The sequence below is a fragment of the Lissotriton helveticus genome, chromosome 3_1, assembly GCF_964261635.1.
Source record: "Lissotriton helveticus chromosome 3_1, aLisHel1.1, whole genome shotgun sequence".
NCBI lineage: Eukaryota > Metazoa > Chordata > Amphibia > Caudata > Salamandridae > Lissotriton > Lissotriton helveticus.
The window spans coordinates 626,671,682-626,697,928 of record NC_136061.1 but is presented as its reverse complement, the minus strand read 5'-3'; the positions used below and the strand labels follow the sequence as shown (position 1 = coordinate 626,697,928).

General features: G+C 47.1%; 1 protein-coding gene across 1 annotated transcript in view; it reads right to left on the bottom strand.

Annotated features, from left to right (window-relative positions):
• DDB1 (damage specific DNA binding protein 1) overlaps window positions 1-26,247 on the bottom strand; it is a 1,014,306-nt gene that overhangs the window by 676,309 nt on the left and 311,750 nt on the right. The gene's annotated exons all lie outside the window — the stretch shown is intronic.

Sequence of the window (26,247 nt, the reverse complement as noted above, 5' to 3'; positions counted from 1 at the left end):
AGACTAGACCTGGCTGAACAACCACAGGTTGCGCATTCATTATTTCACAGAACATGGTCTAGCGCAGATCGACATCAGTTTGGGGTTAGAGAATGGAACGGATATTAGATAAAGTATCAGTGGAGTCTCTATAAGCGCAAATACAGAAGGAATTGGTGTGGACCCAGGGGCTTGAGTGGAAGGAAGCTAGGACCAGCTTTGGTACAGGCTCCAGAACGAAACCAGAGAGGACAGAATGTCAAGAGAAGGCCCATCAACGTAAATCCAACCTAAGGCACCAGCAGTTCCGTGGGACCCAAAACATGTAAGAGACATGTATGATATCTGGATCATTTGCAGCATTTCCTTCTTAAAAGCAACTAATTGCTGAGAGTTAGACTACAGTCCAGGAAATACAGGGGGGAGCATCAGGCCCAAATGAGGGACAGGCTTAGAATCAGAAAAGGCCCAAGTATCATGGGCATAAGTTGTGCGTGTCTGTGACTGACATCTGTCTCCCAAAGTCTTGCCATGGTTTTAATTTCAGAGGAGACATCTTCTCTCGCACACTGTCTTGATCATTTTGAAGTGGTCAGAAAAACTATGAAGCCATTGGATCTGCAGCGAGGTCACTGAAAGAAAGGAACTGAAGTCAGCATAGAGGGGTGGTGTTACTTTTATGGCTCTGCTCCACTACTTATGTAGTAGTATGAAGTCACAGTAAAGCCATGCTGCATTACCAACCGGTGCCCAAGGATCATTGTTGAAATCTTCGGATCCAGTCCAGCATCTGGGAATATTTTAAAGGTGAGGAATCTGCACTTAGAAATATCTCTCATAAGAGATGTTTTCAGTTGCTTGCAGAAATGAAAAATTGGTTTTGTGGGTAGTTTCATTCAATATTTGGCTGTTGGAAAGGTCAAAGATAGCCCATCTAAACAAGCCTAGCTATTAATAAAAGCAGGCACAGTGTTAACAATATATTTCAAAATGCATCTGCTTGCAAGAAAAGAGTCCGAAGTGACGAGCAAGTGTCTAAGGATTAACTGGCACATGCATCAACAATGTCATTTGCGATTCCTTATTAGCGAAAAATAAGGATTCGCTAATAAGGAATAGCAAAAGGCTATGCATGTAGAAATTGCTAAAAAAAAAATAGCGATTTCTAAATATTCCATAACTGCGACTCGCAAATTGCGAGTCACAATTAAGGAATAACTCACCATTCATTCCTAGAGGCCCATAGGAATGAATGGGAAGACATTCTCAATTTGCGATTCTCAATTAGAGAATCACAAATTGAGAATGCAATTTCAAGGGTGCCAGGGTGTCAAAAGGACACCCTGTTGCCCCCCTAAAATCTGCATAAGAGTACAGCTTGCACACACAGCTTGCACACACACATGACCCAAAGGCATCTATGTGTGTAAAATGGAACTTTGTTTTTGCAAATTACCATGAAGTTCAACTTCATGGTAATTTGCTCCCCCTATTAGCGAAATCGCTAGATTTTTTTACTTTAATGCATTGCAATTAAGGAATTTCAATTTGCGATTCCTTAAATGCAATGGCAATTGAAGTAATCCCAATTTAGAGATTACTTAAATTGCGATTTTTGCATTTGGGATGATGCATCCCAAATGCAAAAATACAGGTTACAAAGGGGCAGATTCTGAGAATCTGTCCGTTTGCGACCGGTTTTTGCTTTGATGCATGTGGGCCTAAATCTCTAATAAGGATTAGGATTACAATGGAAATGTGTCATTGAAGGAGACTAAACACTGAAGGCTTAGTTAAAACAGCAAGGAGAATGAGAGATGAAATAATGCTGTACAAATGAGTGGCCATGACAGCATACATCCGTAAACAGTGTGACCAAAACTAGGTGAGCGAGGGTCATAAGCTACTTACAATCTCCGGACAGAGGAGGTGATTTTGTTGTATGCTAAATTGAAATGAAATAGAGCTAAATGAAAAGAGTGATACGTGCAGAGGGAAGAGCATGTGGTTTGAGAAACTTCCATAAAATATGCTGATTTGCCAAAAGAGCCAAGGAACAATATCAGTATACTTGGTGTACCTGAAAGAGTGGAGGGGCCAGCAACTGATCTCTTTGTGGAAGACCGGATACTTAAATCCTTGAAGACCCATAGGCAATCCAAATTCTTTCCAGTGGAGAGGGCACACAGGGTGCCTGGAGCTCATCCCTGCCCGGGGTCCCCACCCCCCGTGAACCATTATAGCACGAATCTTCAATTTGCAAGACCAGGATGTAGTACGACAATGCCACCATCACATTCTTTCCTGATTTTACCGACAAGGTACAAAAGATGAGACATTCATTGCTAGAGGTCAAGTAAGCCTTGAGGGTAATGGAGCCGGGGAGAAAAACAAAAAAATGTTGTACCCCCAATCAATGTTCCCTCTAAATATTTTCCTCTGTGTGCAGCAGTGGAGGGTCTCTGTGTGCTGCAGCCATGGCTATGTGCGCCAGGAACCAGACCGTGCGTGTGTGCAGCGCCAAATATCACTCCAAACTTTTGCTTAAAAATCTGAAAAGATGGTGCATTTCCACACATACAGTGCCACGTTAAGGGTCTTAAGGCAGATTTGCAATTTGGATTCACCCCCATGACATGAATTGGTTACAAAGGCAAGTACATTTCAGGTTTACAAAAGCACAAGACTCTAACGGTGGTGCCATCATAAGATTTTGCTAATGATTCTTAACTGGAGCACTGGTCATTGGGTGGGTAAATGTTGAGGGCCTACACAAGACTACATATATACAGTAAGTTGTGGAATGGAATCTTTTTGCTGTAGCCTGCCGCGTTCATCTTCATTTGGCAATTTCAACTATTGCCAAATACTGCGAGATACATTGCTTAATTTGTAAAACAATAAGTGCCGGGGCTCAAAGCTTAGCTCAGAAGATGTGCATTGTTTTCTGTGTGTGGCCCTGGATGAAAGTTTGTCGAGGAAAAATATGTAATGGTCCTCAGGGTGCAGTAATGATGGAATCCGCAAAGGTTCAGTGGACTCTGGTGCCCCAGAGTTGTCTCTTAGAAGGTCTGGAAGGACAGCTATCCCACCTGCTTACGTAGGGGAGTATTTAAGATAGATATACTCTTTACATATTGTGAAACATGCAACACGAAACTATATATATATATATATATATATATATATATATATATATATATATATATATATATATATATATACACACATATATATATATATATATATATACACAAACACACATACTAGCAGCCCGCCCCGGCGTTGCCCGGTGCAGAAGGGGGCTGGGGGCAGCATCGCAGCAGGAGAGGCGCAGCAGAGCGGCCGGGAGCAGCAGAGAGTACTTAGTGTTCCCTTGCTCCCGTTTTGTTGGTCCTGGCCGCTTCTGCCCACGCTCGTGTCCGCTGTTTCTAGCAATCAGGCTTCCCCGACCCTCGCCTGCCCCGACATTGTCCATCATTTTGGGCCCCCGCCTGCCCCGACCCCCACATTGTCCCCCGGAGCCTTACCTCTTGAAATGCTGAAAAGTACACAATTATGGCAGTATAACGAAAATATCACAAAGGCCCAGTGTTGAGGCGCTCTGCATAAATGTCCATGCCAGATCTAAAATCGACCCTTCTGTTTTGCTGTAAGTCCCCGCCCCCCGCCTGCCCTGACCCCTGCCTGCCCTGACATTGTCCGTGTTGAGGCGCTCCGAGTCCCCCACCTGCCCCGACATTGTCCCCCGGAGCCTTACCTCAGCCGCCGCTCCTCAGTTCACCGCTCCGCCGCTCACCTCTCTTCCCGCCGGTCTGCTGTTCCTCACCGGCCGCTCGTCACCGGTCCTCCCCTGTGCCATGTCCGCCGCTCCTCCTCGTGCTCCTGACGTGAGCACGCAGGTCGCGGCCGGCGCTACTTCTCAGGGACTACTTTTTTTTTTAATGTAATTTTTTTTAAATATAATTTTTTTTTACTTTATTTAGCCTATGTCTAACTGCACACCCTGAGGATTACAAAGATGTATCGGGTGTGTGGATTGGCGCTGTGGTTCCCGAGTTTACCCGCCTCAAAGCCTCAAAGTTCTTCCTTTATAATAGTAGTATAGATATATATATATATATATATATATATATATATCAAAGTTCGCAGTGAGCAGCACGAATTATGAACAGCGAAGCGGCTCAAGGACTGCTGATACCAGAATGCATTGCGCTTTATCAGGAGGCCCACTGGGGTAATAAATTCAGGTGTGATCAATCAGCAGTCTGGCTTTATTTTCAGCGATGTCCCTGCCTGTGAACAAGGACAGTGAAAGTCGGAAACGCGTCAGGCACAGGGATTGAAAACCCGAGTTTGCAGTTTGTGTTGCAGCCTGACGTGAGCTGTTGGACGAGTGCTTCCTATTGCATGGGCATCTGTGGAACTTTTATATATATATTTGTATTATAAGTTGTGTTGTGGTTAAAGTTATTAAGGGAGGTGGGTGGTTGGCATTTTATATGATTATGTTTGTTTAAATCTGCTGAGTGAAGGTAACCATAGATATGGAATGAGGCTATGTCATCTAGAATGCCTAGGGGGTTGTGATAACTCAAACAAGGGATACTGAACATATTATAACAATTCTATCAGTTTCCACATGCATGTCTTCCTTGCAGAACTGATCAAGAGGAATACTGCCCTAAGATATTACCCATCTGATTAAAGTCTTTTTACTATTTGGACTTCTACGTGCCCTCCAGCCACCTCCCACACCTCCTCACGAGCAGCATCGAGCAGTATCGAATCACCAGAACGCCACCCTTTGAAGCGAGACGCGGACGCCCCCGCTCCTGCTTCTATCATCGTACCATCGTACCCGCCCAGGGGGGACCGGGGGCTGCAGGGAGCGTTACAGGGCAATTTATCGCGCTCGCATCTCAGACCTGTCTTTTGGCCCGCCTGTGATCCGTCTGAAGCTTCGTACACGGCGGCCAACTCGACAGCTCGTCCACACCGGGCTACACTGGGTTCGACGTGCCACTGTCACTAGCAGTGAGTGAGTGAGGGGCGGGTGCGGCGACAATGTGGCATGCAGGCAAGAGTAGGGAGTAGGTGCGAGCGCTGCTTGAGCTGCCTGAGCTGGGCTGAGGGCTGAGCGCTGTGCGCTGTGACAACAGCACCCCGCTGCCACTGTCTCTGCCTACGCCGCCGCAAGCCTGCTCCTTTGTTAGCTATAAGACTGGAAAGCCTGGAACGGAGCAAATATCGAGGCGGCTTAAGGGAGCGCAAGGGGGTTCCCCGTGCTCAGAAAATAGAGAGCCAGAGTCAGAGCCTCGCCAGAGCATCACGTCGACGCCCACGACAACAAGTTCGGAGCTTTGCGTCTGCTTATAGCCAAGCCGAGCTGAAGCCACTCACTGAGTGGCGGCCTTCCATCGCCTACCGAATAGTATCCGGAGTGCCATTGAGCACCTGGGGCGCCCGGAGCATTACAGAGTGTCAAGTGCAGCTGCCGACGTGGGAGACAAGAGGTAAGAGGTGGAGGCGAGCGCGGCAGCCGTTAGAGGCCGCCGCAAAGTAAGAGCCCGAGGGTGGGGCCTGAGGGGCTGTTAGACTAGGTCTCCAGCTTGCGGCTCACCTCGCGTGCATCGCCTGCTCATCCCTCGCTCATCCCATGCTCCCTACCCCCCCCCCTCCTCCTCCTCCTCCTCCTCCTTGCCCCCCCCCCCCCAAAAAAAAACTGCTCAATACAGGGCTCACACCAGTACTCAGCACCCCCTCCCCCCGCACGAACAGCACGAACAGGCACAAACAAGCCCAGCCCCGGCCAACGGCGCAAAAGAAAGATGACGCTGAGGAAGACTAAATCCTGCACGGAGGATGAGGCGGAAGTGAACTCAGCGTTTAGCACAAAGAAGGGTAACCAGAAGTATAAGTACTCAAAAATTTCAGGACTTAGTCACTGGCACTGGCAATTCCCTCCCTCAAGGCTTCATTACTCAATTCTTTCAGGCCTCAAACTGCCCCTCACCTTTGGAAGAAACATCACAAGATCCTGTGAACAGCGCCACACCGGGGATCCCAAAGATCCACCCGGCCCAAAGGGACTCTCACTCCTGTGAGTCTACTAACTTCGAGTCACCTGGGAGCCTTGAAGCTTGTTTTCAGCCTGCCACAAGGAGCCCGATTAGGATCACTGCCGACATTCATGACAGGCCAACTCTGGGGGTGAACGCGGACTTAGACACTGGGAGGCCAAGCGAGGCTGTCGCATCCTCCTCTCCAAAGAGCATAGGCAAGGGTCTGAATGCAATTGTGACATCTCGGGAAACAGTAGCCAATCCCCCAGGGAACGGAGGTTCCAACAACTTAGTTTTTATTAAAACTGGAACGGACAATTGAACGTACACTTGAAACAACCCCTTTTAATTTAGGAAGAGCTAATGTCCCGAGATCTGAACAAACGGAGGGATGGAGCCCGCTGAGCCTAACTCATCACCAAGACCTAATCGACCCAATTGAAGAACCCACTTTCAAAGACCTTAACTTGTCAGTAATAAGAGAAGTCCAGGACACAATGGCTAGGGCATTGCTATGGCAGTCCACAAAGATGGAAGTCCAAATCGATCTTTTTCAGTCGATAGCCCAGCATTTGGCGCGCCAAGATGATAAATAAGCTGGCAAAGCTGGAAGCCCAACTTAATGTCCAACAAGTTCAAGCCGCCAGCACCAATTCCTGTGACGCCATAATTGATAAATGGGCAAGTCTACCAGAAGTCTTAAAAGATATGCTTGTATTAGCCAAGGGTCGGGGCGAGACAACCACGCAAGAACAAGCCGCACAAAAGCTACCAGTACTGACGACAGAGCATGCCGAAACATCATCCCTTAGCACAGCGGGCACCAGCGCCACAAAGGAACCCCTAGCAGGGCCCCGCATCAATTTCACTTTGGCTGAACAAGGGAATGGTGACCCTGAGGTCTCGGATCATGAGACCGTAAGTGACGATCTGTCTGTTATTGCCTCTCAGGTGGAGAAAGTCGAAGGAGCTTTAGCAAGCGCCAAAGCTCCGTTATCAAGGAGAGCCAAAAAAAGACTTAAAAAACAACTTAAGAAGTCCAAAGCTAGAAGCAGAAACATAACATCGGTGGTATCAATCCTGGGCGCCACTGAAACTACATGTATCCCCAAACCACTGTTTCCCATCTTCATACCCAAGCAGGTATCCAAAATTGGTAAGTCACGAGACGCACCCCTTGTTTGTGGTGAGGCCCAAAGGCAACAAATCCCTCTCAAGGAGAGACAAACCAATGAGGATCTCCAACAAAGGCCTTTACAGGTGGCAGCCGCCGCATCATTAAGTGCCCCCAGCCCTTCCGGTTGGGTTTTTCAACATGAGTCTGTAACAAAGCCTAAACTACAACAGGGCGCACAGCCAGAACCGCCCAGAGTGGTAGGTCCTCCAACTGAGGGGCAAGGGTATCAACAACCAGGAGTCACAATCAAAAATTGCCCAAATTTGACACCAGACCAGGGGGAGTGGCAAGGATTGCCGCGTGCGGAAGGCCAATCAAGCATGGGGCCTAATGGGCAGCACCCAAAAACCACTCCCAAAAACCCTTCAAATTCAAGTAACCAGAGGCCAAAGCTCCCGGGAGAAGGGGTGAGTTTGTGCTCCATCGCACAAAAAAATAAATTAATCACCTACGAGCTGCAGTTAACCCCAAGGTACACAGCTAAAGGCTCATTTGACATCTTGAACAGGTCTAATATTGTCCGCCTTTTCGGCCACATTGCCTCACTGGCACAAATTACCTCAGAAAATATTGATTGGATGATATTTAAGAGACTGGAGACAGACACCCACGACGACTCCACCATAATTGGATTTGTGAGCCAGCAAGCGCAACAGGCCGTTCTTAAGGAAGCAACACTTTCCCATACTATTCAATGTTTATAGAGTTCCTCTTGCACCCTGTCACAGACCATAGCTCTTAATAGGTCAAGTAACTTTATACATCTGCAGTAATGCCCTGATACACAGAAAGTAGGTATTGCATAACCATGAACCATCTGCGGCGCGAAGGGTGTTGCAGAAGTGCGTGCTAAATACAGCACACTGCGCGCTTAGGGTGACTTCTGTGCGTGCTCGCTCATGCGCACAGCTCATTGGGAACAGTGTTCACGGGTCCAAAAATGTATATGCCGCCTGCGGATCTTAGACTGGTGCGGATATGTAATGAAAGAAGTTGGAAATAGTGTTTCTAGGTGTCACAAAGTTGTTGCAGAAAATTCCTGATTTGAACAGGAAGGGAACGGACAGAGTTGCGTTTGTGGAACAGCTAACTGCTATAAATGGATACTCCTTTCTTCATTTGAGGAAGGACTGGAAGACAGAAACAAACACTGAAAGTTTCCGTTCCTATTCTGATGAATATTAGGATCAAAACTGTCCTTACAAGTATTGATTTCCTAGTGAACGAAATCCTCTGTACAGGAAACAAACCGTATTTTGGATACTTCGATAGTGCAGAGATGCCTAAAGGTTTGTAGGGCCTGGAAAAGCTGCATAAGTTGAAACCGGGTGGTAAGACGAGGTGTTGTTCATGACAACGCTTTCTTGGATCGCCAGGCAGTGAAACTTTATGTTATATTACATAGAAAATGGATACCCAGCGGGGTGATTAGTGCGCTCTACAAATACTTATTGATAGTTTTTGCGGGAGGTCTTTCACGACGCGTGACCCCTGGTCGAATGCCATTGTCTTGTTAGGCTCGTAGATGTGAACTGTGGAAGAGTTCCTTTGTTCAGGGAGACAAAAGACATTGCCATACATATGGTCTGTGGTCCAACATTTTAAAATTTAAAGGTAGCTGGTTGCTACTCCTTTTGTTTCCACGCTTGCGACCTTGCCTAGTCGCTTCTAATGCACTAGCAATCAGTGTGACTCTTTCGGCAGATTGACAGTTCATAATCTGGACCAAATATTCTGATTGAAAACGGCCTTCCTGCACAGTCTTGTGGAACCTGCAGTTTTGTGACGAGTTTTCCCAATTTTCCCTCGTGTAAAGCACTGCAGTAATCAAAATGAGTTCAAATAGCTCTTTGCCTCTGAACATGTAAATCGCTTTCAGATAGGAAGGGGAACATCTCGCAAAGATATTTTAGGATGAAACTTCCAGAAAAATCCCTTTTTTGGCTTGAGCATCAAAATCAAGGCAGTGAACAAGAATAGTTCCTAGACCTCCTACAGTTTTGGCACATTATGATGTGAAATCAGAGCGCAGGTGCGGCTTTGCTTTGACAGAGTAAGTGCTCTGGTGATTCAGTCTGATCTGTAGTGAAACACTCTTCGTGCAGTCTGACTATGCATAGCCATCTTGAAATGGTTATACTGCTCATTCAATGTAGTGCAGAAAACTGTGGAAGTAACGCTAGATTGTCTTTGCTGTGAGTTTACCAACTGGTTCTCTTAAGTAAAAATGTGTTTGTTGCTGTTAGCCAAAGCACAAAACAAAACTATGGCTAGGCTCTGTTTACCTGTTTGAACTTTAACTTTCACACTGTAGTCCTCTGTCTCGTTCACACCGTCATTGCAATTCTGTTCCTCCTGCCTTTTCTTGTTCACAGGGTCCGTCCCTGGTGTCAGTCCCTGCTCCCTGGTGTCCGTCCCTGCTCCCTGGTGTCCGTCCCTGCTCCCCGGTGTCCGCCCCTGCTCCCCGGTGTCCGCCCCTGCTCCCCGGTGTCCGCCCCTGGTGTCCGTCCCTACTCCCTGGTGTCTGTCCCTGGTGTCCGTCCCTGCTCCCTGGTGTCCGTCCCTGCTCCCTGGTGCTTGTCCCTGCTCCCTGGTGTCTGTCCCTGGTGTCCGTCCCTGCTCCCTGGTGCCTGTCCCTGCTCCCTAGTGCCTGTCGCTGGTGTCTGTCCCTGCTCCACGGTGTCTGTCCCTGCTCCCTGGTGCCTGTCCCTGGTGTCCGTCGTTCACACCGTCATTGCAATTCTGTTCCTCCTGCCTTTTCTTGTTCACAGGGTCCGTCCCTGCTCCCTGGTGCCCGTCCCTGCTCCCTGGTGTCCGTCCCTGCTCCCTGGTGCCCGTCCCTGCTCCACGGTGCCCGTCCCTGCTCCACGGTGTCCGTCCCTGGTGTCTGTCCCTGCTCCACGGTGTCTGTCCCTGGTGTCCGTCCCTGCTCCCTAGTCCCTGCTCCACGGTGTCCGTCCCTGCTCCACGGTGCCCGTCCCTGCTGTCTGTCCCTGGTTTTAGTTCGGTTGTTAACCGAGGCCTTTCCATTTTTACAAAAATTATATATATATATATATATATATATATATATATATATATATATATATATATATATATATATATATATATATATATATATATATATATATATATATATATATATATATATATATATATATATATTCTATTTTTATAAGGACTTTCAACCTGCTCTCTTCACAATGGCCTGGTATGTTTGTCATTCGCATTTTATTACGCACACCATAGTATAAAACATGGATCAATGTGGGTCAGCCCGTTTTAACCATTTCAAAAATATTTTTGAAGGCCCAGGTGCTTCTTTAGCAATAACTTTTTGCAAAATCTTGTTAAAATGTTTCTCTCCGTGTGAGCTACATTCAGTTGTCTGTGAAATGTCTATACTAATGGTCTTGATCGTTCGTCTCTCCCTTACAGGACAGGAGAGCTGGAGGAAGGCAACGCAACACAAAGGATCACAAACAGCCCCTCAGTAGTGCACAATGACGATTCTTACAGGGCACAGCTGGGGGCTGATTGTAGGTCCTTTGAATTAGTATTCGTGTTAATTGCAGCGCACCTGGGCGCTACAATTAACATGAATACTTAAGATTCACAATCAGCTGTGCAGTGTAAGAAAAGGAATGCAGAGTGTCAAACACAGCGTGTGCTAAAGCACACGCTGGGTTTGAGACAGCTTTTTTTTCTTAATCTCCCGCAACGAGGAAATGGCACTTTTTCGCGCCGCTCGCATTTTAAAAGCGGCGGCATATACGGTGTTGTGGGAGTGCGCTCTAAATTCAGCACACTGCGCGCTTAGGGTGACTTCTGTGCGCGCGCGCTCACCCGCGCAGCTTGTTGGGAACAGTGCCCCCAATATGTTGTTCCCTCATAATTTTAATAATATTAATTGTGTGAAGCATGTAAACTAATCAACAAAATGCACCTTATATTAGAGACAATACGTGGGAAAAACTAACTGCTATTTACATTAAATTAATCTATTAATAAAACATGAGTCGAACTAATATAGAACTGTGATAGCGTAGACATAAAAGAGTAAACACATGTATTTGTGCATATGGTAGAATTGTATTGTGACAAAAGAATGCTTTACATGTTGCTTTGCTAAGTAACACTTAACATGGGTAATTAGAATTGCGGGAGGTAAACAGAAGGGCTTATTTACTATATCTAATTTCTGTTGTGTTTGTTTTCATATTAGTTTCCATTACGGCCTGATCAGCCTAGTCTGAAAAGTGGTTGCTGCTAAAAATTGCGATGTGTAAAAAGTGGATGCTAAGTCACAAGTGTATGACCTATGCCCGGAGCAAGAGATGTCAAGGACTGACTGGCCTGCAACGGGAGTTGTGCCAAAGTTGTCTGCATTAAAAAAGCCTTGGAAATGGTTGAACATTGAAACCTGAATGCAAGGAACTGTTGCAAAGTGCTAAACAAGTACAGATGTGAACATTTGCTGTAGTCATGAGAACCCATGGTATGAATTTGCACTTTTACAAACTGACTTGAGCAAGGAGGACATGAGGTGATAATCGCCACCCCTCCAATGGACCAGTGAGAGAGTGTAGCCCCTAAAAGTTTCAATTTTGGGTTTAGAAAGTTAGAGAAAGGATATAAAATAGCTTGTGTACATGATCTTGGTGTAGCCCTTATTTTTCGCACCTTTACTCAGAACGACATGCTGTCGGTTGGGATGATTTTTCTTTATGGTGCAAGAGACTTTGAAAACTGTGGACTTTGATGGGGAAAAGAAATGCGATCTGTCGCAGAGATTCTATGTCGGGAGGAAGACATCGAGGAGGTTAGAAAGACAGTCAGCTTGGGAACCTGGCCTATGTTCTGTGGTTTTATCATCGCCTATGGCCGAGAGGTAATGAGTACTTTTCATTTTCTTTCCTTAAATGTATTGAATAGTGCTTAGAATGTACTTGTTTAATAAACCTTTCGAACTATAAAATTTCTATAAAATATTAACTCGTTTCTGTGTTTATTAAAGTCGTGACGATTAAATGTTAAAAGCCATAAGAATATAGTGATTGAGCTGGACATAATCGCCATCAACTGATTCCTACTAGTTGGTCCATCGATCAAATAGCGGAGTACCTGGATGTTGTTCTTTATTTCTTTATAAAGTTTTATATATGACTGTTAAGCGTTTAAAATTCTAATGTATAAAATGTATAAAGTTACTATATAGGTTAATAAGGTACCCCGCATGTCTGGCAGCTCCTCTACTTGTCACTGATTCAGGGGCTGTGTGGTTTGTGAGTATGTGACTCACGGTGCTATGGGTCCCACCGATGAGTAAAATAAAAGAGGTTGCTCCTGGATTAGTGATATAGATAGAGGGTTTTGTATTAGACCCGCTGCATCAAAGGAAAAGGCATTAAATACTCAATGCTTTTCCCAGCCTGCCTGAAAGTAGTCTTTGAAGAGATGGTACTTTGCCTCGCCAGAAGTGGCCTGGGAGTGGCTTGAGGGAACGAGACAGGCACTTGGAGCTAACACGAGTCACCGGCGAAACAGGTCACACCGAAGAGAAGCGATCAACAAGGAACAAACAGTAGTGGAGGCTGGGAGGGCTTTCCCCGCACCATAATCACTTGAATAAGAACTGCAGACTCTGTGGAATGCTGGAAAAAACTTTATGCAGGTGGGTTGGCTGGACGGAGGAGAGGCTATTGAAAAAGACATTAGCATACTTGAGGCCCAACTTATAAACACAAACATCCCTGAGACTGCCCACAGACTGGCCCTCAAGCAGATGGAATACCATGAGCTCGCAAGGCAAGAAGCTATTGGTAACCAGGAGAGACTCTCCATCGAATCTACGAACATGGAGACCAGGCTGGAAGGCTCATCGCCTGGTTATATCGGAAAGAAAGGGCAAATAACTTGGTACACAAGCTGCAAACCAAAGAGAGCAAAGACATAACTGACAAGATAGAGATAATAGAAGAGTTTGCGACATACTATAAACAGCAATACTCCCCGTCCAGGGATGTGACCCCTGAATAGTGGCATAAGTTTCTAAAAAGAATTTCCACTGCCAACTCTTACAATGACAGACAAGTCCCTACTTCAGGAAGACATAACCCAAGAGAAAATAATACAGGCAATTCAAGGACTGAAGACTGGCAAAGATTTAGGGTCCAGCGGCTTACATGTAGAGCTGTACAAATAATGCCACAGAACTAGCTCAGAATTTTCTGAGGAGGTGGGAAGAAAGTAGGGATCGGGGAATCCTCCAGAGGGACAAACGAATGGCCACAATCATAGTCATTCACAAAGCTGGGAAACCCCCAGAAGATTGTGCCTCGTATAAGCCCATATCACTCAATGTTGAAACCAAAGTACTGGCAAAACTTCTCACCTCCCATCTCTTAAAAGTAATCATGGGACTGTTCCACCCTGATCAATCCAGATTCATGCTGGGGAGAAGCACTGCACTTTATCTCAGGAGACTCAGTGTTCTACTAGGCAGAGCGCAATTCATGCAGGAAGATGTCGTGATCCTATCCAGGGATGCCCGGATGGCGTTTGATGCCATAGAATTGTCTTATCTCTGAAGTGCTGTTAAAAATGTAGTTTGGACCACGGTTTCCTGGCTGGGCGCGTCTCCTATATACTGAGCCACTCGGCCAGGTAGCAGTAAAAGGGGAAGCCTACAAAACCTTCGCATTGCGGTGTGGCACCCGTCAGGGGTGCACGCTCTCCCCCGTCCTATTTACCATGGTTCTGGAGCCACCTGCCACTTGGATACAAGTGGATCCTATATTGCGAGGACTCCGCTGGACCCGCAGAGGGAGGACAGAATATTGCTTTATGAGGATGACATTCTACTTTACCTTGCTGATCCCAGACGCTCCCTGGTCCGAGTCACTAATGTAATTGAGAACTTTGGCAAAGTGTTTGGCTACACGATAAATTGGGGGAAATCTCTACTATATATACTTAGCAGAAACCCGCCCGTGCTCCCCTAGGTCTGTGCCATCCGAAAAACTGTGGATGGCTTCACGTACATGGGAATCTTTGCCACCACGGACCTCGTCCTATCTCATACTAAAAACCTGATCCCACCGCTGGACCAGATGAAGGCAGATATCCAACTTTGGAGGTCTCAGCCGCTCTCCATCCTCGGGAGGGCAGCCCGTTTACTATATGCACTTCACAATGCACCATATCCAGAACCTGCAAAATACTTTGGGGGAGTAAATTCAGAGCTACTGACTCTGCTATGGGATGCTGGTTCGGCACGCATTGCACTTAAATAGCTAATGCAGGAGTGGTACGATGGTGGGATTGCCTTACCTGATATATGAAGGCATTACTGGGCCGCACACTTAACTATCAACCAGTGGGTATACCTACCGGACGACGAACCTTCGATCCGTATGGACCGTTGAAGGATGCGTCCTGGCAGATACCCAAGAGTCCTATATGCGACGTCTATGAATGCGCAGCAACAGAATCCCACACACAATTAAAATTTGGCATGCAGCCAACGGGGCACTGGGTTAGAAAAAACTGACGCAAACTACCCTCTTATGGGACTCGAAGGGACACTAATTAGATACCCAGGATTCGAGAAATAGGACCTCATAGGCCTATATAAAAATGGTGACTTGTGGGTGAGGGGCACAACACTCCCTTTCGCAGACCTCCAGCGTGAATATAGTTTGGCAGATTCTGAATTTTTCCAGTACCTAAAAATTAGACATGCACTACAATCGACAATCCCCACGGGCGGTGAACTTCCAGAGTACTCCCCACTAGTAGACAGACTGCTGGATGAGCATATGACTCGCAAAGCGATCTCTTTTATGTAGAGAAAACGAACAAATAATCTGCCCGACGTACTCTTACAATTACCAGACATATGGGCAACAGTCATAGGTGGCTTAGAGGAGGATGAATGGTCGGAGGAGCTTGCCTCACCCAGAGAGGTAGCCATCAAGGCCGGATTCAGGTTGATTCAACTGAAGATACTGCATAGGGTCTATTACACTTGCACTACACTCTTGAAAGTGGGTAGAGTACACACTAAGAACTGTCACTGTTTTTGCCATCAAAAGGGCACCTTCTTCCATATTATTTGGGAATGCCCTGTCATACAATCCAACTGGAGGGCTGTAGTAACAAAAAGAAATGAGATATGGGTTGCATTGATAACCCCAACGCCACAATGGTGCCTCCTGAATATCTGGGAGGGTGCATCTATTACGACAATGGGGAAAATATGGATGAAGTTGGATCTGATTGTGCAAAACGCGACATAGCTCACAATTGGGAATTGGCAATGCCTCCGTGCCTCAAAGACTGGGAAAACAACATGGACACATACGGTGGCAGAAAATGAATATGCTACTTACCAGTATGCATCTGTTCTTGGCATGTAGGGCTGCTAACATTCATATCTATTGCATAGATCGCCGCCTAGTGTTGGGTCCGGATGATTGCACATTGTTGTCCTGGAAGAGTCTTCGAAGTATCACGAGATAGGTGGCTCCTCCCCTGGACTACAGTGCGCATGGGCATCGACTCCATCCCCGGATTATTTTTAGCCATTGCGGCAAAGATGGAGTATGACAGTGTGAAAGATGTCCATGCTAATGATTGAATGCAAGAAGCAAGCTGCAGCTGCTACAGGCGCCGGGGAGGAGGGTGGGCGATATGAATGTAAGCAGCCCTACATGCCAAGAACAGATGCATACTGGTAAGTAGCATATTCAGTTCGAGGCATGTGGGCTGCTAAATTCATATCTATTGCATAGAATATATAGCAGTCCCTCCATTAACGGCGGCCGCCCGTGCCAGCTGCAGAAGTCTGAAATAGAGTCTTGAGAACAGCTTGTCCTACAGCTGCCTGCTGTTTGGAATGCACGTCTACGCAGTAATGTTTGGTAAACGTGTGTGGTGTGGACCACGTGGCTGCTCTGCAAATGTCTTCTAAAGGAATGTTTCCCAGGAATGCTATGGAGGCTCCTGTGGAGTGTGCTCTGGGTGGGATCGATAAAGTGCGTTTAGCTTTCTGATAGCAAATCTGAATACATTTAACGATCCACCTGGCTATTCCCGCTTTGGAAATGGGGTTGCCCTTGTGCTGAGCGGAAAAGGCAACGAATAGTTGTTGTGTTTTTCTAAATGGTTGTGTTCTGTCAATATAGTACATCAACGCCCTTTTAACGTCCAAGGTATGGAGCATTCTTTCCGCTACTGTCTCTGGATTTGGAAAGAATGCGGGCAGTTCAATTGACTGATTGACGTGAAATTGTGACACCACCTTTGGAAGGAACTTGGGGTTAGTGCGGAGCACCACCCTGTTGGAATGAACCTGAATAAATGGCTCTTGTATCGTGAGCGCCTGTAGCTCACTAACACGTCTGAGGGACGTGATGGCAATGAGGAAAGCCACTTTCCATGTCAGGAATTGAATCTCACATGAATGTAGAGGTTCAAAGGGTGGACCCATCAACCTAGTGAGGACCACGTTGAGATTCCAAACTGGAGCGGGTGGGGTTCTGGGAGGAATGACCCGCTTCAGCCCTTCGAGAAAAGCTTTAATGGCAGGCACCCTGAAAACAGAGAGGTGCTGCCTGTTCTGAAGATAAGCTGCTATGGCTTATCTCCTCCACTGCACTCTTCAAGAAAGAGGTGAAAACCATCCTTCTGGCCAAGATCTCCTGAACCTTATAGGTGTTGGATCAGAGACTCTGCATTGCTTTGTATCACTGCTCACCTTGTCCTTTGGCACTATACTTCTACTTGATGGGGGCACTACTACGCTACTCTCTTACTACCGACCAAGATATGATACACGTTGGTTTACTGATCCACTCTCCCGAACCCCCACACTCATTCTCTCTATACTAAAACATTGGTATAAGCCATCCACACACCCAAGGGGTACCTGTACACCTCTGTAGTGGGATCAATGACATGTGCTGTCTTATATTACTTCTTTACCCGATTGTATATTGATTTGTTTTATGTATGTTATTACTATCCCTGTTATTACCATGTTATTGACTATTATACTGTTCCCATTATCTCTGTTGATTCCTACTGCCCCTACCCTGTCTTTGTGAAGCGCTCTGATATCTGTAAGGATCCTGTTCGCGCTATATAAAACTTTGAATAAATAAATAAATGGCTGACAAGTGTATTCGAATGGAAGCGTACGCTAGATTGCATTTGTAAAGATGTAACAAGTAGCAAATGATGTTTGGAATGGATGCATCTAGCGGATTTATGTCATGCTCTGTACAGTAGATGACAAAACGCTTCCATTTCGCTGCATAGCAAGCTCGGGTAGTGGGTTTTCTTGCCTCTCTGATGATGTCCATACATTCAGGAGGCAGATTAAGGTAGCCAAACTCTAGGACTTCAGGAGCCAGATCGCCAGATTGAGCTGTTGCGGGTCTGGATGCTGAATGTCGCCATGGTTCTGCGTCAAGAGCCTGGGTGTGAGGTGCAGCCTTTGATGCGGTACCACGGAGAGTTCTAGAAACGTGGTGTACCATGGTTGGCGTGCCCACGTTGGAGCAACCAGGATGAGCGTCATCGAGTGTTGCTTTAGCTTTCTTGCCACCAGCGGAAGGAGAGGTGCTGGGGGAAAAGCGTACGCAAATCTGCCTGACCAGTTCATCCATATCGCATTGCCTTGCGACTGTGGGTGAGGGAACCTGGCGGAAAAGCTTTGCCATTTTGCGTTTTCCCTTGTGGCAAACAGGTCTATCTCCGGATGACCCCACTGCTGGAAGTACGGGCGGAGTACGGATGGATGTATCTCCCACTCGTGCATTTGATGGCTGTACCTGCTGAGCAGATCCGCCATCTGGTTGTCCTTGCCCGGAAGGTGTTCCGCCATGAGGAAGATGTTCCTCTGAATGGCCCACTTCCACATGCTCTGAGCCAGATGAGACAGCTGTGGAGAGTGCGTACCCCCCTGCTTCTGGATGTAGTACATGGCCGTCATGTTGTCCGTCCGGATCAGCACGACCTTGTTGCACAAATGTACTTTGAAGGACTTTAACGCCATAAAGATCGCCATCAAATCCAGGCAGTTGATGTGCATCTTCCTTTGCTGTCTCATCCATAGTCCCTGCACCGTGTAGTGGAGCACATGAGCCCCCCAACCCTGGAGAGAGGCGTCCGTCGTGAGGATGATCTGTGGTACAGGCTCTTGGAACGGTCGGCCCTTGCAAAGGTTGTGTGGAGTCCACCAATGCAGAGAGTTGTATGCCCGACCGGTCCTTCAACTGTCCATGAGCCTGTGTCCACTGATGTGCTAGACATTCCTGGAGCGGACGCATATGCAGTCTCGCGTGCGGGACTATGAAGATGCAGGAGGCCATCATGCCTATCAACTGCATGAACACCCTCGCTGGGAGTGAGTGTTGGGGTCTGAACCTCTGGATTAGCGACTGGATGTTGTCGATCCTCGCCGGGTTTGGCTGTGCTGTGGCAGCCAGAGTATTGATGGTCGCGCCCAGATACTGCCGCACGTGGGCAGGTTGGAGGTGCGACTTTGGATAGTTTAAGGAGAACCCCAGACTGTGAAGGAGGTGAATAGTGTGGGACATGTCCGCGGCGCACTGTTGTTCCGACTTTGCTTGAACGAGCCAGTCGTCTAGGTAAGGGTAGACATGTATGTTCTGTCTCCTGAGGTGCGCCGCCACGGTCGTCAGACACTTCGTGAACACTCTGGGGGCAGTGGTCACTCCGAAGGGTAGGACCTTGAACTGGTAATGCCTGTTCTATATGGTAAACCTGAGGTACTTTCTGTGGGATGGGTGGAGTGGTATGTGAAAATAAGCATCCTTGAGGTCCAAGGTTGCGAGGAAGTCTCCCTGGTTCAAAAGTGGAAGAACCTGTTGTAGCGTTAACATGTGAAAATGTTCCGAGAGTATGTTTAGATTGAGGGGGCGTAGGTCTAGAATGGGTCTGAGTGAGCCGTCCTTCTTTGGTATTAAGAAGTACAGGGAATAAACCCCTGTGCCTTCCTCCTCCACTGGCACGAGCTCTATTGCTCCTTTTTGCAGCATTACGAGAACCTCCTGCTGCAACAAGTGCAAGTGCTCTGCTGACATAGGACGTTGTCTTGGGGGTATGTTGGGGGAGTGGACGTTAACTCCAAACAATACCCGAACTGGATAAGCTTCCTTACCCACCTGTCTGTGGTGATGTTTTTCCAGACTGGCAGGAACTGTTGGAGTCTGCCCCCGACAGGTGATGGATGGTCGGGGGGGCAGCGACAGGGAGTCACTGTTTGTTGGCAGCAGAGGAACGGGAAGTATTGTTGCCTCAGCCTCTGCCCTTGGCGCTGTTTCCTCTGTAACCACCTCTATTCTGTTTGGGGTAAGAGGCCTGGGCGCCTCCTTTATGGAAACTTGTCTGCTGTGCCAAGTGTCCTCTGGCAACACCCCTTGCACTTGAGCGACGAAAAGCGTTGCCCCTGTATTGCTGAGACTGAAGTGCACCCATGGACTTAGCCGTCTCAGTGTCTTTTTTAATCTTCTCAAGGGTGGTGTCAACCTCCGGGCCAAACAGTCTGTCTGGATTGACGGGTTGGTTGAGGATAGTTGTTTGTATCTCGGGCTTGAACCCTGAGATGCAGAGCCAAGCCTGACGCCTCAACATAACACTAGTGTTCACCGCCCTTGCAGCTGTGTCTGCAACATCAAGCGCACATTTAATCGCAGCATTAGAAATGAGCTTGCCCTCTTGGATCAACATTTCAGCTCCTTCTTTGAACTCGTCTGGAAGGTGTTGCAAAAGCTGTTCCAAGGTGTCATAATGCGCCCTATCATACCTAGCCAACAGGGCTTGTGTATTGGATATGCGCCATATGTTTGCAGCCTGTGCTGCCACCCTTTTGCCCCCTGCCTCCAGCACTTTTGACTCTTTGTCCGGGGGAGGAGCTTCACCCGTCGTCTGTGAATTAGCCCTCTTGCGGGCATTTGAAACGACCAAAGAGTCCAGAGGCAACTGGCCTCGTATATAAGCAGGGTCCCCAGGTGCCGGCCTGTATTTCTTCTCTATACGTGGGTTGACCACCCGAGCCCTGGTGGGTTCCTTGAAAATGTCATTGGCATGTTTGAAAACCCCTTTAAGCATTGGCAGTGTTTTGACAGTTTTTTCGGATGCAGAGAATGTATCAAACAAAAAGTCAACCTCCACAGGGTCGGCATGCATCTCCACCTTGTGATTTGCAGCCGCCCGTTCAATTAAGGCATTAAATGCCGCCGAGTCTTCAGTAGGAGAAGTCTTTATTCCATAAAGCTGTGGGTCACTAACCACCTGTTGGTCACCCTGGTCACCAGTGTCTATCCATGAGTCCTGCTGTACATCAGGGTCATTATTGGCAGGGAAGCTATACTCATCATTCTGTTCATTTCCATCCCCATCGGAGTAGGTGGGTGAAGGTGTCGGACTCCTCCTAGACTGTTGAGGAATGGGTTCCACAAGCTCTGGAGTATCTGGTGCAGGCCTTTTCTTTTTTAGAGGGATTACATAGGAGTCCACTGGCTGGGATGTAATGTTCCTCTTGTAGAGCATTAACTTGCCCGTGTCGGCGTCGATTAAATGCTCCGAATCGTCGTTCTGCGAAAGTTGTCGAGCAGAGCTGCCAGTACGCTGAGTCTGCTGCAGCCCCTCTGAGGCATCGGGCACCGTACGAGGTGCGAAAGCCTTCGGCGCTACCTTCGGCGGCATAGTATAGAGGATTGGCGTCGAGGTCTTCTTCAGCGGGACATCCCCCGTTGGTACCGAGGACAATATCGGTACCGACGCCTTGTCCTGTATCCTCTTCAGGGAGTCCGCGACCTGCTTAGTAAAAGAAGCGGACGGCTTCGTCGATCCGACCGAGGCCTTCGATCCACCACCAGGTGAGGATCCGAGCGTTGACTACTTCTGTTTGTGCGCGGACGCACCCTGGACAGCAAGGGTCCGGTCCCCTGTCTTGGCCTTAGGCGTGGACGCCGCCGGCTTCGGATCGGCAGGTTTTCCCCTTTGCGTCGTGGTCTCAGAGTTCGGCACGGCAGTCTTGGGTGAAGGTGTATCGACAGTCTTCTTTTTTGACGTCGACTCCACCACCTTACTCGACACATGCTCAACGACTTTCTTGGAGCCTGCCTCCTTGGCCCCTTTGGGAGCCTTGTCGTGTTCGACTGCCTTTTTCGGCTTCGAAGCCTCCGTAGACGACTGGTTTGAAGCCGGCTCTGCCGTCTTCTGTTTCGATGGCGCGTCGGCCATCTTAGAAGAAGTCGAAGCCGATGGTTTCGGTTTCGTTTTCTGTAACGGAGGCTCTGCTGAAATGTCTGTAGCCGGGCCGGAAGGCGGGGCCGAGGACTTATTGGAAGGTCTTGGGTAAGGCCGAGTGGCGATCCCGTGACCTGAGCCTTAGTTATGGTACGGACGGGGCATAGCTCTTCCTCTGAGCTATCTTCTGCGGCCCCATAAACTTCCTCGTCGTCCCCTACCTCCTCAACGTATTCGTCTAGGTCCAGGCTCTCCACGGCCTCTCCGTAGTCGGCCTCGACCTCCGCCGATGGAGGCGATATCTGAAGCTGAAGCTCTTGCTCGTCTGCTTCGGGGTCATTGAAGATGTCCACCGGGGCCGGTGCCGATCGCTGGGCCTCAAGGCGCGCCACGCGCCGAATCTTGAGCGTCTTCTTCGACCTGAACTTCGAACAGGCCATACAGTCGGCCTCGTTGTGGTCCGGCGACAGGCACTTGTTGCATACAGGATGCACGTCGATGTGTGGGTACTTCGAACCGCACACGGGACACTTCTTGAACGGACTTCGTTCCATTGTAGTTTCGTCGGGGTCTTGCTGCGTCAAAGGGCCTCGATGACCGAAGAGTCACACGACTCCCCAGAAAACCGACTCGAAGAGTTGGAGTATACACGAGAACCGAACGCCAACAATACCGACGAGGTTAGAAAGCCTTTTGGCCTTTAGAGAACTGTTTTTATCGATTCCGACAGGAGACGTCGAAATCACATCCGAACCCAATGGCGGAAAAAAACAATCTGGGGATGGAGTCGAAGCCCATGCGCACTGTAGTCCAGGGGAGGAGCCACCTATCTCGTGATACTTCGAAGACTCTTCCAGGACAACAATGTGCAATCATCCGGACCCAACACTAGGCGGCGATCTATGCAATAGATCTGAATTTAGCAGCCCACATGCCTCGAACAACTGTTGATACTAATAGAGGGTGCCCCGGGAAGTGGGAAAAAGTATGGGGTAAATGGAACGACACGTGTCGAGGGCTGTGTACACCTTCATAACCCCCTAGAAGGGAGCCACGAGACTAGCAAGGGATATAGTAAGGCGAAAAGTCTCATTGTATTGATAATGCTGAGTTACTGAAACAAATTGTCACCTGATCTAATTGCAGAATATTCTCTTGGTGCTGAATTGCTTTGTTTTGTTGCATTGCTACTTCCTTCTCTTTTGTTACCCCTTCCCTTGATACCTCTATTCTATTACTGTTCTCCTTAGATACCATCGAAAATGACAGCTGGTTAACCATGTGTTATCATGTTTAAGAACTATATATATATTTGCGAGATATCTGAAAATAGTCTAAGACAATTTTACTACACACAACTAAAACTTTGCAATACAAAGCTTTCTGGTCACTGATTAATTAGAAATGGCAGCAATAATCAAACAAAAATACACAAGCATCTCAGCTTCCAGCTATTGTCCCGTTTAGTGCAAAACTACAATTTTGTAAACTGTCATTTAGAGACTTTTCAGTTTTTTGCTGCAAACTGTTAAAGCAGGTTAATAGGCAGCACTGCCTAGCCATTTTTTAAAGCTATTAACAGAATATAAATTTGTTTTGTTTCGCTTTTCCTCTTGTGTAAAGTTGATCATTGATGTCCCTCTGGGTGTATTCAGTTATTTCTCTTAAGAAACCGAAGGAAGCATACATGATCCAAGCTCTGGTGTGAAAGAGTTCTGCAGCACATTGAAAGCCTAGATGTATACTCTGCTAATTTCCTAGCTCAGTCTTCTTTCTCTTGGGCTTCCCCAGTACAAATGTTAACTCCAGGGCAATCTGGTGTTAAAGCTGCTTCCACTTAGTCAAGTCTGGATCTCTTACCAAAATTTCAATTTTCCTTTGGATAGCAGCAATCACAGTCACCCTTCTAAATGGCAGGTTCACCAATATCGCTCTCCTCCCACTTTCTGCAAGATTACAGCACTTTATCTCTTCATGTTTGAGGGGGCAGTTATTAGACATAACGGCAGCGCAGGAGCTTTCCACCCACAGATGCACCCCTTACAAAAATACAGCACATTTTCTGGTCCCTCTCAACAGCAGAGGCATGTGTGAGAGCAGGTCTAGCTGCCCTACACAACTTCAAAAGTGTTTCATCTACCCAACCTAAGGGTTCAAGAGTTGTCTAATCTAAGTGTCACTGAAAAGCTATTCCCTATTAGTCACCATTGTTGACCCTCCAAGGGGGTAGTTCACACCTCTGAGAACAATGGGATTTTGGCATTTTAGCAGAAGGCAGACTAAGGAGGTGCATAAAGGTCCCTTTTAAGTCCCACCTGAACAGGAGGATTTGTTTCTTGGAGCAAATAGGCCCATCCTAGGTAGGTGCCTAAGTATTCGCTTGCTAGACTTCAGTACTCCTCTCAGGAGACTGAGGACACTTGTCAGCCCATCAACAGGGTGCATCTAGTAGGGCCTGCAATCAGACTAAGGTAGACATGTTCATTGTAGATCCACAAGAGCTGCATCAATGCCAAACTAAGGATATTATAACTTACGCAGATAAGTTTCATTTAAATTAACTAAATTTATCTCAGCTGGATATCATGAAAATCTGAAAGGGATAACAGACAATACTCTACATTAGCCTCAAGAGTTTGAAAAGTGGAAGGAGATTAAACTATGGCAAAGTTTCAAAGACAAAATTCATTTCCAGCAGTAGGTGTCCCTCCAACCAAAACTCTGGCTATTATGACCCAGCCAGAATTCTTATTTTGATGGTGTTTGTTTGAAAAAAGTGTTGGCAAGCTGCAGTCAAATAAACTCCTTTGCTTACATTGAAAACATTCACCTACGAAAATATTTATTTGCAATAAAAAGGTAATATTGTTGATACTTTAAGTGTAATCTGTTTGACCAGAGGGCGGTGGTGGACAAGTGCAAAGTTAATGTAATGTGTGTCCTACGAGTTCAGTGGAACGGACAGAAGACAAGCAAGATAGCTTTTGACGGTCAGCACTTGTGAATGGCAGCTAGCAAGCAGATTTCAATTACAAGTGTGAACAAGAGCTGGGCCAACATATCCATCACAGATTGACTAAAATTAGGGCTATTAAGTCATAGTAAATTATGCACAGTAATGCGGAACTGCAGAATTGTGGCATCCAAACAATACATAATGACAAAGCTTATTAGTCCATATCAAACAAACAAGAATTTGCAATGCAACAGGTCTCACATTTACACGAGTTTGAGCTATTGGCATTGTAAATGACAATGCCTTTTATTTATGTTTTGTTTTTAGAAACAAATAAAACACATTGTCATTTACAATACCAATAGCTTAAACTCACGTACATGTGAGACCTATTGCATTGCAAATGCTTGTTTTTTGAAGGGGGGTCTTTGTGAGCGGCACAGTGATTCTTAGTGAGCTCTCGGCACCATTCCCGGCACCCTCGTCACACAGTGAAAATATTTTGTACGTTGGCTGGTATGACACTGAAAACCAGCTAACCGACAACACGGACTGCTAATCTCACCAACCTAAAACTCAACGTAACCCTCATTGTGCATGCAATATACAGTAAGAATGCCCAACAAAGAAGGTACAAAATGAAAAAAGTAAAATCCTAGCTAAATTAGAGTGCAGTGTATTAAATGACCTGCGTTTTTTTTTTATTTATCTCAGGTTGTGAGGTGTGTGAGCCTGTACCTGCGATTTGCACGATAAGGAGGGGACAGTCCAAGTGCTCTGGCTGGATTCTCAACCCCCCTTGTAGTGGACAGGGTCGCTTGCTGCTCTCGCCTTCCACAGTAAGGGGGGGGGGGGGGGGGAAGAGTCTGAAACTGTGCTAGGGCTGTTTTGGGTTCAGAGTCCAGCTCTGGACATTGGCACTTGCTGCAAGGGCCAGGTACACACAGTCACATGGAATGACTTCTTTTATCAGCAAGTTGCACAGTACAACTTGTAGTTCTACTGTTGCAGATGATGGCGTGAACATAACGTTCCCAGCATGCAATGTGTACTCGACTAAATGCAAGAACTGTCTGGATGCGCCATACAAGACCTATGAGCTCTTGGGAGGCAGCGATTTCCCCTAAAGTTGCTATTTGACGGCTCACCTACTTTCTGAGCGATTACAGTGCGAGAAAAGTGCATAGCCTGGAAGCAGCCAGTGTTACCAACTACAGATAATGCACAATTATTTTTGAGACTTTTTATATTGCGCAAACGCGACCCGAAGGTATTGGCACCCTTTACATAAATATCAGTTATGTTGGACGTTAATTTGATTTTGGCACAAGGAGATTAAGTGAATTGCCCAGAATCACAGGATTTTTTGCGACACAGACTCGGAACTGGTTCTATCGTCGGCATCTCTGGCTATTACGCCACATCCAATAGGAAAATAAAGTACAGTGGCTCTACGTGCCTCGGCCCAGACACAACCTCACTCTGTCTCCGGGTCACTGCAATGAGGGAAGACCAGCCTTTACAATGCAAAAGGTCTCGCAGTTACGCAAGACCTATTGCATTGCAAACATTAGTCATCATGGACAACTGGGGGGAGGCACGGAGAACGGGCAGGTGGGGGAGAGAAGACACGGACAACGGGAGCGCGGGCGGGGTGTGGGGGGAGAAGGCACAGACAATGGGAGGGAGGGGGAGCAGAGAAGGCAGTAGGAGAACCACATTAAAGAATATAGTGCTCACAATTTAAACAACACGTACCGTAGAACACTTGCAGTGAAGAGGCCAGT